Here is a 14,045-nt window from a genome sequence, read left to right on the forward strand (position 1 = left end):
CAGAGCACTGTGCCTGTACATGGCAGGCATTTAAAAGATGCTTATTGAACTGAAGCCAGAAAGTTAAATTCTAGCAAATTCTTAATAAATTTTGCTAAACTAATACTCAATTTTAAACTATATAAATAGTTCCTAATTGATCTGCTCCAAAATAAATTCACTCCATAAGAATGAAAAATTATTTCTAAATGTCAACGCTTATGGGATGTCACTGAGAGATATATGAAATACGGGCAGTTTTCTGCCACTGCTTTGCTACAAAAAATGTAATTTACTGGTTCTATTTTGATGAAATGGAGATTATACATTTGACTATATAAACCTAATATTTGAATTCAGCTTTTAAAAATCAAAGAGTAAAAGATAAAATTATTCATTAGGCACCTATATGTGCTTAATGTTTGTTTTATTTTACTTAGTAGGTCACTATGGAGTGGGGTTTTTGTTTGGTTGGTTGGTTGGTTGGTTGGCTGGTTTTGTATGGGATCTGGGTAAAAATTTACAGTATTGAAAATAAAAAAAAAGTCCCTGGAGAAACGTAAGCTCTGACATATTTTTATCCTACTGTGTCTTCGCTGAGTAACACTTCCCATTATTGCATGCCATTTGATCTTCATTGCCAGGACAAGCTGTTTCTTAGTTTAATTAGATGACTTTGGATCTGGCAGCAACCTCAGTCACATTTCTACTCTTTAGAAAAACTTCTATTCTCATTCTGCACCTCTTGAAAGTTACCTGCATTCTGACTCCTCATTCTTCAGCATCCCTAGCTAGTCTTCACTGTGTAAAAGAGAGCCATCTATCCCAGTAGCCCCTCACATTTAGGATATTTGGACCTAAGGAAGAGTGGGTTTTCAGGTCCTTCCCTCAATTCCCTGTACAACTCTGGATGGATAAAATAGATTAGTTTCTAAAGGTTCACAGTTTACATTTTTACATTTTTTACCAATCATATGTATTTGTCTTATGTATAAACATCTTTGTTTGTATTATAATAGCACAGCACCTGAGACTGGATAACTTATAAAGAACAGAAATTAATTAATTAATTGTATTTATTTATTTTTAGACGGAGTCTTGCTCTATTGCCAGCCGAGAGTGCAGTGGTGCGATCTCGGTTCACTGCAACCTCTGCCTCTCAGGTTCAAGCAATTCTCCTGCCTCAGCCTCTGAGTAGCTGGGACTACAGTCGTGTGCCACCATGCCTGGCTACTTTTTGCATTTTTCGTAGAGACAGGGTTTCACCATGCTAGCCAGGATGATCTCGATCTCTTGACTTCATGATCTGCCCACCTCAACCTCCCAAAGTGTTGGGATTACAGGTGCAAGCCACTGTGCCCAGCCAGAAATTTATTTCTTAGAGTTCTGGAGACTGAGAAGTCCCAGATAAAGATACCAGCATCCAGTCTCTGGCGAGGGCTTTCTCGCTGTGTTTCCCCATGGTGGAAAAGCAAAATGGCAAAAAGGGCCTAGCTAATTCCCTCCAGCCCTTTGTAAGGTTCCTAACCCCCATTCATTAGGGCTCCAGCTTCATGACTTAATCCTTTCCTAAAGGTCCCACCTCTTAATACTGTGGCATTGGAGATTAAGTGTCTACATGAATTTTCAAGGAGACAAAAGCCTTTGAACCATAGCAATAACTAAAGCACTAAGACACCTATTCCTGAAATATTCAGTCAGTGGCTAGGTGAACAATCTCCAACAAGAAATGTTGTAAGGGAGGGTTGGCCTCGAATGAAGGATTCTGCCAAACTCTTCTTAGTTTACATGATTCTAAATAACATTGATATTTATGAGATAGCATCAGGGACTCATGTCAATTATCCTTGTTTTCCCATTCAACTACTAATGTCCTGGTTCTACCCCACATTGATTAAAGAATTTGCTTTCTGTAACAGTCTGTGATATATGTGTGCCTGTATGTGTGCACAGTTGCACACATGTTTAATTTACTTAGATGAATATCATTTTACACATATACATGTTTATGGAGGAGGTGAAGATATATATGTTTTGTGAGACTATGTGTGTGTGTGTATTTGTCTGTATCTATTTCTTTGACAATTTGCTTTTCCAATTATCTCAAGTTTTGAATTATATCTAAGTTGGTACATATTTATTACTTATCCAGTTCATTCATTTTTCACCAAAATCTAGTATTCTATAATTAATCCATTCCAAAAGTATTTACTGAATACCTAGTATGTGGCAGACACTCTTTTAGACACCAAGAATGCAATCATGAGCAAAGAAAAGTCCTCACTCTCAAGAAATTTATACTCTAGTCAGGGAAATCAGACAAGGATCATTTAAATAAAAAGCTCAGAAGAGGGAAGGGCATACCATACAATGCCCTTAAGAGAGAAATGGGCATTGCTATATTATAAAACTTCTCACAGATAACATGGGACTTGAATAAATCCCTGAAAGAAAATAGGGAGAAAGCATGCAAATATTAAGAGGATGAAAGATCCAAGTAGAGGGAATAACTTGTGCATTGAATACACATCAGTGTACTTGTCCAATCCCCTCTGCATGGATATTTTGGCTGCCTCTTTCTTTTATCCACACATTCACACAATGCTGTGTTGAACATTTAAGTAACAAGCTCTCACGCACAAATCCAAGATTTGCTCTAGAGAAGCACTGCTGCATTGTCCAATAAAAACGTAATGTGAGTCGCATATATATTAGAGTTTTTAGTAGCCACATTAAAAGTAAAAGACAGGTGGAATGAATTTTAATAACATATTTTATTTAACCCAGTATATCCAAAATATTAGCATTTCATAATGCCATCAATATACAAATTATTAATGAGCAATTGTACATTTTTTCATGAGTCTTTTTAATCCAGTGTGTCTTTTACACTTCCGGTACATCTCAATTCTGACTAGCCACATTTCAAGTGTTCGACAGCCTCCTGTGGCTACCATAATGAACTGCTGTCTTAGCTTGGGCTGCTGTAACAAAATCCTTTAGACTGGGTGGCTTAAACAACAGGCTTTTATTTCTTATAGTTCTGGAGGCTAAAAAGTCCATGATCAAAGTGCCACCATGGTCAAGTTCCGGTGAGGGCCCTCTTCTTGGCTTGTAGATGGTTATCTTCTCATTGTATCCTCCCACGATAAAGAGAAGCAGCACTGCTGTCTTCCTCTTCTTACAAGGGCACTCATCCCAAGATGGGGACTCTACCTCATGACCTCATCTAAACCTAATTTTCATCTAAAGATCTTACCTGTTAGTACCATCACATTGGGGGTTATGACTTCAACATATAAATGTGGGGGTACACGGTTATTCAATCTGTAACAACAAATCAGCTTGAGACACACATCTAGAAGCAGGACTGCTGCTCATATACATTTTCAGCTCTACCAGCATAAGTTTCCTATTGCTGCATAAAAACTTACCACGAACTTGCTAGGTGCAGTAGCTCAGCCCTGTAATCCCAGCACTTTGGGAGACTGAGGTGGTCAGATCACTTGAGTTCAGGAGTTCTAGACCAGCCTGAGCAACATGGTGAAACCCCCTCTCTACAAAAAATCAAAAAATAAAAATAAAAAATTAGCCGGGCATAGTAGTGCATGCCTGTGGTCCTAGCTACTCAAGAGGGTGGGAGGATCATTTGAACCCGGGAGACAGAGGTTGCAAAGAGCCATGATCTTACCACTGCACTCCAGCCTAGGTGACAGAGAGAGAACGAGACAGCCTGTCTCAAAAAATAAAACACACACACACACACACACACACACACACACACGCGCGCGCGCGCGCACGCGCACACAAACTAGGGAGGTTACAACAACCACCATTTATTATTCCAGTTTCTGTAGATGAGAAGTATAGACAAGCTCTTGCTGTGTTCTCTGCTCAGGGTCTCACAAAGCTGAGAAGGCCGTTGGCTGTGGCTGCTGCAGTCTTATTCTAGGTTCAAGGTCCTCTTCCAAGCTCACGTAGTTGTTGGAAGAATTCACTTTTTGCAGACATTATTGGCAGCTTGTTTGCTTAAGACCAAAAGAGAGCAAATCTCTGTTTTCTAAATCCCTTTTTATTAAAGAACTCATTTGATTAGGTCAGCCCTCCCCCGCAGGATAATCTTACTTTTTATTAAGTCAAAGTCAATTGATTACAGATACCTAATTGCATCTGCAAAACATTCCTTTCCCTTTGCCATAATCAATAGAATGACACCCACCACATCCTAAGGTCCCACTCGCACTCAAGGGGAGGGAATTACAAAGGGCATAGGTCACACAGGTTCATCTCAGAATTCTGCCTACCACAACTATACAGTGTCGAATTTCTCCACACTATATGTTTCTATTGCTTCATGGAGATCCCTGGCTTTACGTTCCCTCCATTTTCTTTATCTATCTACCTCCCATTGGCTTCTCTTTCTTTTCAAAACCATCTAGACTATTACTCTTTCAGGAATACCCTTAATTCCTTTTCCCCTCATTTTCTGCTACACCCACATAAGAAAAGTCTAATGTTTGTCAATACTATAGTGTGTCTTCTCTTTCCCGATGCCCAGGCAACAAGGATGTATCTCAAAAAATCACCCATCCTTGCAGTTCCACCTCATGGCAAATCCATGGTGTCCAACAGTAACTAGGCTCCTAGGGCCACCTCTCAATCCTTTCACTTGTGTCTCCTCATCTCTTCCATTCCCCTCAGCAATTTATCATTTCACTGGGCCACAATTCAACCTTTACTACCTTCATTCTCAACTTACTGCCAACTTATGTGAGAAAATTGGCCGGGTGCGGTGGATCACGCCTGTAATCCCAGCACTTTGGGAGGCCGAGGTGGGGCAGATCACGAGTTCAGGAGATCGAGATCATCTTGGCTAACACGGTGAAACCCCATCTCTACTAAAAACACAAAAAATTAGCTGTGCGTGGTGGTGGTGGGCACCTGTAGTCCCAGCTACTTGGGAGGCTGAGGCAGAAGAACCGCTTGAACCTGGCAGGCAGAGTTCGCAGTGAGCTGAGATCCACCACTGCACTCCAGCCTGGACGACAGAGCAAGACTCCATCTCAAAAAAAAAAAAAAAAAAAAAGAAAAAAATTGAATTTTGGAGGGGGGAAAACCTTCAATTTCCAACAAACCATTTAGCAAACTTTTTTCATGACCATTCTCTTTCTCCAAAATCACAGGATGAGACATATTGCCTTTTCCTCAGTGTCTACTTGTACTGCTGTCCATCTTTTTCCTCTGCTAAGAATGTCCTTTCTGCCATTCTCTCTTCTTCTGTGTTGGACTAAACCTAGCAGCTCAGCTCAGGTATCACATTTTCCAGAAAGCTTTTGCAAATAGAGCACACGCACACACACACACACACACACACAAACACACACACACATACATTTCTCCTTTCCTCGTTTATCCAAAACTATGCTGTGTATATCTTCACCATTGCATTTTTATCATTGTACTATAAATACATTTCTATGTGTCTACCTCTTCAGTATGCATTGCATTTCTTGGAAACAAGAGCTGTTAAATTCATTTTGTTAACCCAGTACCTGGTTCTCTTCCTGTGTATAGTAAGGGCTCAATAAATCTTGTGACTAAATACATAAATATTTCTTTAAATATAAATATCTCACTCAACCAGACTAACTAGAGCAAGACATGAATTCAACCCACGTGGAATCCATTATTTATCTTCATAGATGAACCATCCATAAATAACATATTGTTTACCTATAATGATAAGCATCTGGGCGACAAAGACAATTACATGATTAATATGATCAAAGTAATTTGAGTAATTTGAGACTGACTAATCTGATTTTGGGGTTTTATTGACCCCATTATCCAGCTAATTAGACAAGAGCCCCATTCACACCCACTTCACCTACATGAATGTGTCAGGTTTGTGATCCTGCCCGTTTAGTTGATTTGCATGTACAGAAGCCAATTTATTCCATTTCAGAAAACTAGCCACCACACGAGCCAGAGCCAAACAAAACTAGCTTTTTGTAAAAGAAAACCCAGGTGCTTATTCTAAGATAAATCCTTAGGAAATAAAAACCTGTTTACCCAGAGTACATGGCATAGACATAGTTAAAGTCAGCAGATTTAGAGTTGGAAATCAAATATTGGCAAGAAAAGCGATTATATTTTTAAATTATGCAGTGATCCATGCAAGCTGTTATTGCAAGATAATGGGTTATAAACAGCACACATAATAGTTAAAATAATTATATATTGAACAGATGAACATATGATAAATGCATCATTTTAGTTCCTGAAATAGCTGACATCCTAGGAAGTTGTGTGGTCTAAAGGTTATGTTTATCATTTCTTCCTTTGCTTAATGTTTATTTTCATCACCATTATTATGTATATTTCAGATTTGTTTTTAAATAGCTTTTCTGAGAACTGACTTAAAATTGTGGATAACTGGACATGGATTACATTTCTTAGATGAAGGGTGAATTTCAGATATTTGTCATTGTATAGTACTCTGGGGACCTGAGTAAAACAGTAATTGTACAGTTATTCCATCAGGGCTATGTTTATACAATAGATACTGAGTGAGCCTTCTTTAATTAAAAACAAATGAAATAACACCATGATGAATTACATCTAAGTCTTCTATTCAAAAGTCAGGACTAAGTATAAACAAATTTTTGAAATCCATAAAATGCCTTCTTTGTTCTCTTTTCCCTATACTATATTCCCCAAGGGTACCTTGGTCTCTTGATCTTACTCTCAGAAATTCTATATTAAAGTGTTAACAAAAGGAAAGTTTGTTAACCAAATGAATGGTTACCTTAATTAATAAGTTATTAATTCATGTTTAAAGGTGTCACTCCTCTCCTGCACATTCACAGGCCAATAGGGAATTCCTAAACTTGGAAAGCCTTCAGAATTCCAAGAAAAATCTCATAAGAGTTGAACTGAAGTGTAAGAACTGATTTTGGAATGCACAGGAATTGAGTCGGACTGCTCTTTCAATTCCACCACCAAAGAGCTGAAATCATGTGACCTGCTCAAGGCCATGTGTACCGACCAAACTCTACTATGGAGAGAAAAAGGAACAATGGGGTGATGGTGTGAGGACAGGGATCTGTTTCTTCTGCATTGTAATCCTGTCACCTTTCCTCAGTGTCATGGCCAGCAGAAAGCAGATCCTGATTTCCTGGGTCTTGGTACCTTCCCTCTACTTTTCTCTCATGACTTAAACGTGTGTAACTTTTGGAAGTGCTGCTTTATTCAATTATGCCTTCCACAAATATTTTGGATATCTACCAAATGATAGTAATGGAATTGAAATGTAAGCAGGCCGGGCGCGGTGGCTCAAGCCTGTAATCCCAGCACTTTGGGAGGCCAAGACGGGCGGATCACGAGGTCAGGAGATCGAGACCATCCTGGCTAACACGGTGAAACCCCGTCTCTACTAAAAAATACAAAAAACGAGCCGGGCGAGGTGGCGGGCACCTGTAGTCCCAGCTGCTCGGGAGGCTGAGGCTGGAGAATGGCGTAAACCCCGGGGGCGGAGCTTGCAGTGAGCTGAGATGCGGCCACTGCACTCCAGCCCGGGCGACAGAGCTAGACTCCATCTCAAAAAAAAAAAAAAAGAGAAATGTAAGCAAAATACTTTCCACCATCAAAAAGTTAACCGATTGGGAAAGAGAGTGCTAACATGCATAACTACATAATAAATGTTTGCAATACAAATAGTTAAGGTAATAGCTAGCATAGTTACTGTAATACAAGACCTGATACATTATGCTAGAGAGGTAACAAGTAGTCCCCTACAAGAACCCAGAGGGTTTATTTAAACCATATTTTCCTGTCTTAAAATATTTTCATCACATAACTAAAATTTTTTGCCCTTTGAATTTGTGTAGTAAGTGTTGGAATAGCCCCTCTTATAACTGCAAAACTCCTGAAATGTGATTTGATCACCATTTCAACATGCAACATTTGTTTTCAAATACTGCATTGCTCATGGAACCCATTCTTCAGGCATCCAGGGCAAAAAGGAAGACTCCTTGCCAAAGGTTCATATTGAAAATGTGCTGGGTGATTCATTCAGTATAACTGATTGTTCTTCATAATTCCCAGGCATCAACACATACAAAAACCGATGATGCTAAACATTGACATCCACCAATAAAATTATGACTGGAGTACATGAATCAATTAGCAAAAACTAGACAGAATTGTCAAACAGTGCCCTATTAATAAAAATTCTATTTGAAACACAAAGAAAAGGAGAAGTGATCCTGGAGGCCCAGCATCAAGGTGTCAGCAAGTTTGTTTTTTTCTGAGACCTCTCTCCCTGACTTGAGATGGCCACCTTCTTGCTGTGTCCTCCCCTGGTCTTTTCTTCATGTATTCATCTCTGGCAATGCTTCTTCTTATAAAGACACCATTCACACTGGATGTTATGATTTCAATGTGTCCCCCACAGTTCCTGTGTTGGAAACTTAGTCCCCAGTGCCACAGCATTAAGTAATGGGACCTACAGCAGGTGATTAAAGCATGGGACTCTGCCCTCATGAATGGATTACTGCTGTTATCCATACCTGATGAAAGAATGAGTTTGGTCCTCTGTCTCTCATGTGCATGCATTCTCTGATGCTCTCTTGCCCTTCCGGGTTCCACCATGAGATGACTTAGCCAAAAGACCCTAACTAGATGCTGGCACCTTAATGTTAGACTTCCCAGCCTCTAAACCTGTGATAAACAAATTTCTTTTTTAAAATAAATTAGTCTGTGGTATTCTGTTACAGCAATACAAGTGGACTAAGATATTGGATTAAGGCCCTACTTTTATCACCTCATTTAACCCTAATTACCTCTATAAATGCCCTATCTCTAAATATAGTCACATTCTAAGGTGCTGGGGGTTAGGGCTTCAACATACAAATTTGGGGGGACACAACTTAGTCCATAACTTTGCTTATATTCACTCTTCAGGAGTAGAACCATTTAATTAAAGGACAAACAGTCATGCATACCACTTACTAGGATGACTCGGAAACATTCACTTTGCAATCAATATTGAGCAAGATATACTATGTGCTGGAAGTGCTGCAGGAACTGTACTAATAAGACAAGAGAGACATGGTCCCTAACTTCAAGGAAGCAGAGTTCAACATGAAGAGAGACATGAAAGCAAATATGTGCATTATATATTTGCATACAATTGGCCACATTATAGCTGGTATGGGGGAGCGGTTGTCAGAGCAATAGAGTTCTTTCACTTCAGTACTTAAGTTACTTTAAAACCTTCTCAGAGGACCTGAGGGTTGGCCTCAGCTTTGGAGGATGAATTGGAGGGTGGCAGGCAGCATGGTGGGGAAGAGCACTCCACTCTTGAGAACTGGTTGGTGGTTCAAGGAAGTATGGTAGGAGGCTCAGCAAAGGCCAGATAGTCAAGGGCCTTCTATGCTGTACTAAGGATCCAGAACAATTCTGTGGGCCAGAGATTCTCACAATTCAGTGTGCACCAAATCACCTGACAAAACCTCTGAAAACGAATTACTCTCACATTCACTTCCCAGAAACTTAGATAATCTTATGCAAGTTTGAGAGAGATTGCATTTTTGGCATTAAGATACAGCTAAATTATGTTGCCCGTCCTCTATCCCTTGTATAATTCAATATAACCAATGATGTGAGGTATATTATGATGTGCTTTATATTGCATTATTCACAAGTAGAGCTTCATAATGATCCACAATATGGAAGATATTAATAGACACATCAATTAACTTAAGGCAAAATAAGCATGGCCTCATGCCCTCCACATGTTAGACTACGTAAGGATCTAACAGAGCAACACAGACCTGCTATGAGCTCCCCCTGAGGAACAGGAAGTAGTGAGAAGGGAATAAGAAAGGCCTGGATCAAACTGTTCTTTCTCCCTAATTTCCAGAACACCAGGAAAGTCAGAGATGTGAGCTGGAGAGTGCATGGGTCTTGCAGAGAAGGAGGGCAAGCCCTCTCCACTAACCTCCCGCCGTTCCTTCTTGGTCCTCCATAGGCCAAACCACAAGTTTAGCCCCCAGCCTGGGCTTTAGTCATCTACATTATTAAAATTACAACCTAATGATTTAAACTTCAAGCTAATTACAACTTGAAAATAGTACTTGAACACTGACTTCCTCTATGTGCAGCTTAAGAAGAATCACTCAGAGAAACGTGAAAACATTCATTGTTGGCTTTTACTTAAATAGATGATTCTAAGGTTTGCTTTGGAAATTCAGGTTTTGACACTATAACTTGAACTGACCTTTGGTTATAAATGTTAGAGATTTTCTACTCATTTCTTTCCTTTATTGATTTGATATTAAACACAGCTTTAAAGTTTAAGTGGCATAATTAATAGGAGTAAAGGCAATGCCTTTAAAATGCCTTTTAAAAAATGCCTTTTTCCTCCCTCCTAAATATCTTATACCATTTTTAAATATTCTGCAATGGAAAACAGGCTGGTACTAATATCCAATTACCTAAATCTAGATTCACTCAAGTAGTTTAGCTTTGATTTATAACCCCATAAAGGTTCTAATCAAGGAATGACAGCATTTGTGTTTAAAATTCTTCTGAATAAGACAGGGCAAAATAAACATTTTTCTGAATCAATACATGTCATGAGTGTAGTCACTGCCAAATATTTTAGAGGACAATTTCAACAATTGCAAGGGATTTAATTTTAAAGGAATAATGAAGATTTTAAGTGTGACAAACTGTTCACCTAATTTTGAACCTCTACTAAGTTTGTTCTGTTCAATGTGTTATACATTTTCTTTTCATCACACTATTTTTAGAAATAAAATCATAGCATCATTATACACAAAAAACACACCCAGCCAAAGATGGCAATTATCCACATTTTGTTAACAAGATTTGCCAACAAAACATTTCAAAAATAAAGACAATAAATGCAATCCTCTCTATGAAAGATTACTTCAGCATTAGACAATTATTCTGTATGTGTTTAGCTGGAGAATCCACACTTTAGACTTAGTGAATAACATGTTGACTCGTATGTAGGGTCAAACACCTACTACCTTATACCAGTGCTTTTTATTCATTCTATTTTATTTATTTCAGGTATGAACTTTTGAAATTAATTATAGCTTATGAAAAACTCAAGCTCAACAATATTCATTTTGAGAGTTATTGAGGTCGTTCATGAAATAAGGGTATTTTTAAGCTGGCATTATACATTGAGCAATTAAAGATGAACACGAAGAAGTAAAGGAAGATAAAATAAATACGAATAGCAAAGTCTTTGGAATGAGACAACCTAAGTTAAGCTTGGGTTTCTCATTAACTTATCATGTCATCTTGGCCTGAAATTCAGCTTCCTATTGATTTTTTTTTTTTTAAGGAGATTTTTCGAAAACCTGCCTTGCAGGGTTTGGGTCATAACTAACTGATATGGTTTGGCTGTGTCCCCACCCAAATCTCGAATTATAGCTTCCATAATTCCCATGTGTCATAGGAAGGACCCAGTGAGAGGTAATTGGATCATAAGGGTGCGTCTTTCCCATACTGTTCCTGTGATAGTGAATAAGTCTCACGAGATCTGATGGTTTTCTAGAGGGATTCCCCTGCACATGCTCTCGCTCTTGCCTGCTGCCATATAAGATGTCCCTTTGTACTTTCTTCGTTTTCTGCCACGATTGTGAGGCTTCCCCGGCCATGTGGAACTGTGAGCCCATTAAACCTCTTCCCTTTATAAATTACCCAGTCTCAGGTATGTTTTTATTCGCAGCATGAGAACAGATTGATACACTAACTGAGATGACATGTAGTCTGATAGGCAGTCAATATGTTAGCTTCCATCATCCTCCTTCTCTATGATCTTATAGTAAGTTTCCACATTGTCTTGAAGATATTATAATTATTACCATGAATAGACAAATGAAGAGCAAATTTGCCAGTTGGGAATAAAATTTTAGTAAACTATGGATTCACATATCATAAGATATAGTTGAGGTCAGTTTCCCTAGAAGGACAGCCTAAGATGGGGAATCTTGTGCAAGTGACCTATTGAGGAAGTGCTCTCAGGAGAAACCAGTAATGGAGTAAGTAAAGTTGGATATGACAGAGGAAGAAACTAGGAGAAATCAAATATTAGCCATATCCCACAGGGGATCTTTAAAACATAAATTTTCATCCAAATATGCATGATCCTAGGAGGCTAGCATTCCCTAGTATTACTCATTCTTTGGCTGTTGGTCATCACCCTTCTGGGAATTGGGGACACAATCTCCCAGGCATCTCAGAACCAGCAGGCTCTTGTAGACCAAGGATAACCAACACTGCCTATAGCTAGGGAATGAGTGTAACAGGCTGGTGGAGGAGAATTGGGCAGGACACCAATAGTGACTACTATAGGTAGGAGAAGCAACACTGATTTCAACCACGTAGATTTTATTCTAAAGCATGTCCTCCAATGTAGAGTACTCTCAACTTAAACAAGACCAGAATAGCAATTCAACTTTTTGAAACAAAATACAAGAACAACTACTTTTTAAAAAGGTTTACTATAGGATTCTTTGAGCAAGAAAATATTCTTGGAGGCCAGGCATGGTGGCTCACACCTGTAATCCCAGCACTTTGGGAGGCTGAGGCAGGCAGATCACCTGAGGTCACGAGTTTGAGACGAGCCTGACGAATATGATGAAACCCCTTTTCTACTAAAAATAAAAAAATTAGCCGGGTATGGTGGCATGCACCTGTAATCCCAGCTACTCGGGAGGCTGAGACAGGAGAATCACTTGAACCTGGGAGGCAGAGGTTGCAGTGAGCCAAGATCAGGCCATTGCACTTCAGCCTGGGCAACAAGAGCAGAACTCCATCTAAAAAAAAAAGAAAAAGAAAAAAAAGAAGGAAGAGAAAAAAAGAAAGAAAGAAAGAAAGAAAGAAAGAAAGAAAGAAAGAAAGAAAGAAAGAAAGAAAGAAAATATTCTTAGAACACCTCACGTTGGATTTTATTTATAAATAATTGATTTGCCTACAAATTTAAGGAATTAGATAATCCATGTGATCTTCTCCAGTAGTGCTATGATCCTGGGAATAAACCAAGTGTAAAGTGGATGTTGTAGCTATACTGTGGGGCACTATATTTTACTGATTCTGAAATTAGGACACCCTGACTGATACTTTGAGGCTACTGACTGGGGAAAAGGACCATTCAATACCAAACTTGTTCTAGAAGTAGGGTAATAAATGATCCTGGCTTTTACCTGGGACTGAGAGTCTCTCCCCTGAACATGGGACTTTCCATTTTAAAATCTAGATAGTAGTGGGCAAATCAGGACTAGATGATCACCCTATGAGGAATGTGTAGCAAGACGGTTCGCTATTACTACAAAGTAAGAAATTAGCAAATCTGGATCTTTAGCTTGCGTCTATATAGATACATAATTTGCCCATCTGCATTTTGAATTGAGAATGAAACAAAGAGTTTTAGGTTTTAGATCGTCTTCCCCACACACAGGCACACCCCTCAGGCCCAGTGAATGTTTATATCAATTTTCTAATTACATAGCAGGATTTCTGTCAAGTTCCACATTTGATTGTTCTTAGGAAGAAACTGAAAATTCCTACCAGTTCCTATGTGTCATCCTTGGTTTCTCTCAACAGGTATGTGAGCAAAGATTTCTGATTCGGAAGTGATTTTTAATGTATTGCTATTACTTTCTGTTTCTGACAATTGAGAAACTAGAATTTTGTCTTCTCTTAATTTGAAAGCTGGCTTTCCTCTTTTTAAAATGTAGGAAGGTACATTGTTGGCTAAATTAATTCACAGTTGGGTTTAGTCAGTGTCCTCCAAAGCCTATGGTCATGTAGTGCCAAGAAGAAATACTCCAGATTTTTAATTATTTTCCTAGAGCAATATATGATATATATATTTTTCAAAATTATATATATAGAATTATATAAATAATACATACAGAGAGCATAAATAGAATATAGAATTAATTACATATATGATATATATCATACATCTATATATATCATACATTGCTCTAGGAAATAATATATATATAACTATATATAAT

The 14,045-nt window shown here is 38.6% G+C and overlaps 1 protein-coding gene and 1 long non-coding RNA gene across 6 annotated transcripts in view; one reads left to right on the forward strand and one right to left on the reverse strand.

The window, feature by feature from the left end:
- GRIK1 (glutamate ionotropic receptor kainate type subunit 1) overlaps positions 1–14,045 on the forward strand; it is a 416,597-nt gene that overhangs the window by 317,676 nt on the left and 84,876 nt on the right. The window lies entirely within an intron of this gene.
- The window catches only part of LOC108518044 (uncharacterized), a 69,999-nt gene continuing 59,724 nt past the window's right edge, over positions 3,771–14,045 (reverse strand). The window contains exon 5 of the long non-coding RNA XR_001882273.1: positions 3,771–4,007. This is a non-coding gene — a long non-coding RNA (uncharacterized LOC108518044). The remainder of the gene's footprint in view (positions 4,008–14,045) is intronic.

This window comes from Rhinopithecus bieti, unplaced genomic scaffold (assembly GCF_001698545.2).
Source record: "Rhinopithecus bieti isolate Rb0 unplaced genomic scaffold, ASM169854v2 scaffold_1295, whole genome shotgun sequence".
In the NCBI taxonomy this organism is placed as follows: domain Eukaryota; kingdom Metazoa; phylum Chordata; class Mammalia; order Primates; family Cercopithecidae; genus Rhinopithecus; species Rhinopithecus bieti.